General features: G+C 36.2%; 1 protein-coding gene across 2 annotated transcripts in view; it reads left to right on the top strand.

Annotated features, from left to right (window-relative positions):
- The window catches only part of peli1b (pellino E3 ubiquitin protein ligase 1b), a gene marked incomplete in the record, with an annotated part of 48690 nt that overhangs the window by 22393 nt on the left and 20363 nt on the right, over positions 1-5934 (top strand). For both annotated transcript variants that reach the window (XM_014021450.1, XM_014021451.1), the window contains 1 exon segment: positions 5845-5934.

The raw sequence follows: 5934 nt of genomic DNA, 5'->3' as shown, positions 1-5934 counted from the left end.
TGCATTGCTGCAGGTTTGCATCATATTAAATAGCTCCTGCATGTTTTTTCCAAGCATTTGTAATTATTTATTGATCTTCCAACTCACTTTAACTAGAGGATATTATTACCACTTTCCAGCAATGAAGACCGTACACCATCTAGGAGGTAGCAATTACTTTTCTACCTTATCAGACTTTGCTGCCATCACCTTTGTAATTTTCTGTCTTATTTCTGTTGTTAGAAAACATGTGAAAAYGTCAACATGGCAATGTTTCCATCATTTTCATGTGACATTTAGATGATATGATGACCTGCTAGTTTGTCGTTTGGCTAATAGGGCGACAAAGCAGTGTTTTGGCTTTATTGTGTTTAGGTTTGCATTTAAACCTTTTTTTAGATGTTAAATTTARTTGTAATTAAAGATGTTTAACCACAGTTTAAAACACAGATAGCACTACATGATATTTTTAATATAATGTACTGTATATTGGTCAATGTTTTCTCTAAAGCTTGCCACACTCATGATAATTTAGTTTTCTTTTCTATCTTTGTATTCTGGTTTGTTTCAGACATCTGTTTTTATAACTGGTTCTGAATGATCACAGTCAGCTCAAATGTTATCTCAGACCTAATTGACATTGATCCTAAACTTCAGCCCCTGGGCTTCTTGTTCTATATCAGAGAATCTGCTTAGTTTTCTTTGTTCTGCTGTAGATTTGGCTGACTTGTTAACTTTTCCTAAGTCCTCCTTTGTCCACAATTATGTGGAGTATTTTCTGTCTCATCTTTTGACTCTTGACTTTCCAAAAGAAAAATACACACAGCTTCTGGTAACTTTGTTTCCTTGTGACYCTGAAAGTTTGTCAGCCTTTAATTTACTGTAATGCTTGTCATTCCAAGCKTCCCACACTTTAAAACTCATTCTAAAAGTCCCAAATCCTGAAAAGAAATGTTGTTTCGGTGCAGGTTCGCTGTGTGCTGGGCAAGATTATTTACGATGAGCTCTGCTGGCAGCCGGTCTGAGTGGCAGGTGTCACCCGGGCTTGTTTCACTGAGTTTTATGAGGGTCTGTGTAAGTGTGAAGTTGATCTTCGTGCTGTTAGCAGCATGCAGCTACAGTCTGTGACCCCACACAGCATTTTCATCCCACTGAGCTCCGGCTTGTATTGTTGTAGCTCTGTGTTTTGGTAGCTAAGCAGCATTTGGCGAGCAGCCACACCGAGCTTTGTGTCAGGCAGACCTGCAGAGGCCTACAGCTTAGTCAGACACACTTAAGAAACTGTACACACACCCAAACATATAACACACACGTACAATCACAGGCTGCTTGTAAGAAATAGTCTCTTTCTAGTCCTTTGTATGCTTCATATTTAATAATTAAACAAAAAGTGTGCATTTACAGCGACAGTTTTTTAGGGATTTGTTGTAAACTGATTTATTTTATTTTAAACCTTAATTCATTTTTCTTTTTACAAGATGAACATGCCGTTCAGTCGAGAAATTTATGAGAACATTTGCTCTTCACATCTCATGCATCATTGTGTAAATACAAAAGCGCAGTGAGTGAATATTCATGATGACAAGATTTTCTGTTTTTTTTTTTTAATTATTTCTGCTGACCCGTATGTCAATCCCCACTCCCTCACTGATGGATATTTTCAAATCCACGTATTCAAACCAAAAAAAAAAAGTCATCAGAGAGCCTCGCCTGTCGTTCTCAGTGTGACTGTGTGAACAAAACACARTGGTGTCCACAGTGTGCTTTTTGCTGTGTCCTCTGTGCTTTGTCCCTCAGCCATCTGCTGAACTCAGTGACAGTACCTTTAAAATGCTGAGGAACTAACAGCAGAGSTGGTAGATGTGTGAAACACGGCTGTGATCTTTGTGTGATAAATGTTTCACCCCCATCTTTTGTGTGATAGAACTGATGATAGCTCAGAGCTTCTTCTTATCAGTGTGATTCAAAACCAGATTATATTTCAGAAGTGAAATGTGGAACAGCTTCATTCTGCCTGTTGTAGGGCTGAARCACAGTTTTTATGGATCTAAAGAGGATTGCACAATGTCAAGGATTAGTGATATTGTCAAATATTGTGATGACTCTATCAGTTGTGATTAATCCACATTTTCCCTCACTCCTCTCTTGCCCCTCTGCCATYATAGGGGCCTTGAAAATTGCAAATGAAACTCAAGTGTTTGAATTTGAAAAACAGTGTAATGATTAGTTCAGTGCCACAGCTGTCCATAGAAACCCTRCTTGGATTCAACATGTCTGCTGGTGAGATGAAAATGTGCTCACTTGTGCAAGCTATGTCTATTTGTGTGGGCAATGTTGTGTCAATTACTGCCTATAGAAATAATAAAGACATAATGTAATTGATTTTACAAAAAAACATCATCACAACACTTTGAGTTTGCTTTAGCAGCTCAGCCACTATCATCTAAATTGGGTGTGGACATCAATATATTCTTGACAAGAAGCATTTGGAGAACTATTGTGTATGGTTTTCTTGTATTTTGCAATATTGATATTGCACCAGAATGACAATACCAGTGTAGTATAACTGCATTTGCACTGATAAGAAAATGTTGAAATGCCACATAGACAGTTTTAACAACACAGGCAAAAGAAAAGTACTTTTGTAGAAATTAAATCTTTTTTCTTATGCTTTATAGGAAAGAAGTAGAGTTTTATTTCCAGCTCTACAGGGGTCTATTATTACACCCCGTGTATTATTGTTGATGGTGTGTGTAATTCTATTAATTTGATAGCTGAAAATTTTCAGGTTTGTTCATACGATGGTGTTCCTAAATATGTGACCCACCACATCGAAACGAGGATTAAGTCTAAAAATTGGGATATGGAGAAATAGGCAGATACAGTGTTTTGATTAAAATGTTTGCAAAGATTGCCTTTTGTCAAAACATAATGAATAAAGGCCTTATCAATGTATCATTTGAATGAATTGTCTGAAATATAGTCATAAATCAACATTTTGAAGCATTTTTTGAGCAGTAGCAACAAAAAACCTGAGCAAAAACACCTTAAAATTTTGAGATTTTCCCTATGAGCTAGAAATGTTTTTGTTTCTTTGTAGCTGGGAAATGTCAATATTCAAATATAATTTGAAGTTTCCTCTTTAAGATGATGTAAAATAATCCTCATTAAATTACATAAAATTGGGATTCAGACCAAATATTAATGTATTATTGTAACCAACAAGACAAATAAAATCATATATCTGGATCAACTTATGATATCAGAATGATCCAGGTATCAAAATGTAGCTTTTAAAGCCAGGAATCTCAAAATGTAATTAGGTCATTTTGACCAAATTTTACTTAATCCTCACTTGGCTATGATGCGTCACATATTGTCTTTAAAAAAATTGAGAATAATTTAGTTTGGGTTGTTTTTTTCTTGCGACTACTTGGGAAAATGTCTTTCCCACATCTGTTTGCCTTTGTGTACAAAGACAAAAAACGGTTTTGAAAACTTCTCCCTTTTCTGTTATGTCTTCTGTTTGTCATAATAAGGGTGGGTTTTGATTATTATCAACAAAATCAGCAAACTAGTTTTTCTCCAGCACTCCAAGGGTTTTGTTGACAATAAAGAAACTGAACCATGGAAGGCGTGTTTTCTCTGAGCAACAAATATTGTAGAAAAGAAAAAGCCACAAGAAAACCGAGAAGGAAGTTTAAACRCTGTTTCCCCACACTGTATACTGTCATATTTACTCATTCTAAACTTCTGTTTTTGGGTTTCCCATGTCAAAGAATTTGCAAGCTAAGACATTTTTGTCACACAACGCCMAGTGAAACTGACCGTATCAAAACTGGCCAACGTAAAAAGCAAAGCAGTTGATTGTTGAAACTGCTTAACTTCCTGCGCTTGTGTGGGAACCGTTATAGTCACATACACTAAAGTGCAAAGAAGGGTTTGAGCAATAAATGAACCGCATAATATATTTTAAACTGTGTTCTGATCAACTGGTGGACTCATAAGGCTTGAAACTGAAACAAGGTACTTATTGTAATGTCATGAAGACCAGTCAAAAAAAAAAAAAGAATAAAAATCAGAACGTAAAAAACAAAATATGCATATTTACTGATGGTTAATGTGTCCTTGAGTGTAAAAGTTGAAAGCAAAAATAGTGAACAGCTTCCAACTAMTATATGATTTTTTTTTCACCAATGACAATCAGCCGAAGAGGCTGAAAACAAGTTMGTCATGTGACTCAGGCTTCCACTTTGTTAGAGAGGGCATACCCACATTYCAGACTTTATCTGGGAAAATACAGGCATAAATGATATCAAACTGCACCAGTAATTCAGCATAACCTTCTCAATTTCATAGTTTGCTATGAGTATGTTTGATTACTGGTTAACTGGTTTACATGGGGAGATTATTGCAGAAGTTCATTATTCTCTGTTGCAATTAATTTGCTGTAAATTAAGTTAAATGTTTAAGCAGTGAAGGTTTCGCACAGCAAAGCTTAAATGTAGAATTAAGAAAAAGTGTCAAGTTTATGGGAAAATGTGAGTTTTTCTTTTTGCATCAACACACCCAGTTTTGCTTATGTTGTTCAAAAAGGTTTAATCTCATAGTTGAAATTACTATACYAACTGAGATTATACATATTAAATCCAAAGGACAGATATAGTACAAATATAGGTTTGAGAGGACTTGCAGGTTCCTGATATTTAAAGAAATTAACCTCTACTTTTAATAAACTTCTTTAGGCTCATTTCCCAAAAAAGTTATCATCAAACATCCTTAAATTTCACTTACAGYCCACTTCTCTTTGTTTTTGTATGTTGTTTTTATAATTTAGTACTTTATACCAGTTTTTTTTACTGTTCCAAAGCTTGAATGTGTTGCACTTGGAAGTTGTTTTGTTTAAAAYGTCARCTAAAAGGATAAATGTAAATTTARGTTAAATGTCTTCAGTTTAGATTGTAAAATGTAGTTTTTTTAATAGTTACTTCCCATCTGAAAGATTGCTGATATTAATGGTGTTGATAATACTTAGCACCCTGCATACTTCAGATCCAGCATAAATGTGTGGTTTATTGGAGCTGTCACAATGAATGCCTTTAGTCTGCTGATGATACTGCTTCTGTCTGACATTATCTGCCTGATGTATTTCTTTGGAAGGCCCCTGTTTGAACTTCTCCCACTTGTTTCGATGGGACTGTATCAGCCTTCCTGTTTCCTCCCGTTTTCTCTCATCTTCAAAACGCTTACATCCTACACTTTACATGTTTATGGTTTTGGATCCTGACAGATTTGGGAATTGAAGAGGGGGAAACATTCTGCTTCATATGGGGAYGATTGCCAAGAAGTGAAGCGATACTGTTATTGTTCAGGAAGACAGCTTAAAGCTCGTACAGTATAGTTAGCTTTTTTTGGCAAGAGAGTGAGATGTAGCAGCGAGGTCAAGAGTTAACTTGAAACCCACGATGAACTACTTTACTTAAGCATTTTGGGACAGGAAGTCTATCCTCTCCTTTATTTTTCTTTCTCATGCCCTATTTTTTARCTTGTGATTTCCTGTGTGTAGAGAAAGTTGTGTGCAAATACTATCTTCAGAGGATAACTAAAAAAAGCAAGAAATCTGCATATGTATGTTCAAACTGAGGTGTTCCACAGATGTGAGGATGWGAAGTGTTGTTTAAGCTTTTAAAGGAAATCTTTGAAAGGGTGAAGTGTGTGGGGGTTGTAGAGAACATTAGTTGATCCAGCAGCCACCTATTATTGCTGTGATTACTCTTCTGGGTTCAACTGTGTGTCTTCTAGGTGACTTTTTGAAGAAAACACGATCTAATTTTTGCATTCCGTCTTTTCTCTGTCGCTCTGCAGGGCGGGACAAGAGGTGCTGCGGAAGGCGGGCACATGAGGCATGACAGGGTGGAGCTGAGGCTCAGCTGACCCCTCCCCTTTCATCTTCTC

Source organism: Austrofundulus limnaeus, unplaced genomic scaffold, assembly GCF_001266775.1.
Source record: "Austrofundulus limnaeus strain Quisiro unplaced genomic scaffold, Austrofundulus_limnaeus-1.0 Scaffold293, whole genome shotgun sequence".
In the NCBI taxonomy this organism is placed as follows: domain Eukaryota; kingdom Metazoa; phylum Chordata; class Actinopteri; order Cyprinodontiformes; family Rivulidae; genus Austrofundulus; species Austrofundulus limnaeus.
This window is presented reverse-complemented; position numbering and strand designations above follow the sequence as displayed.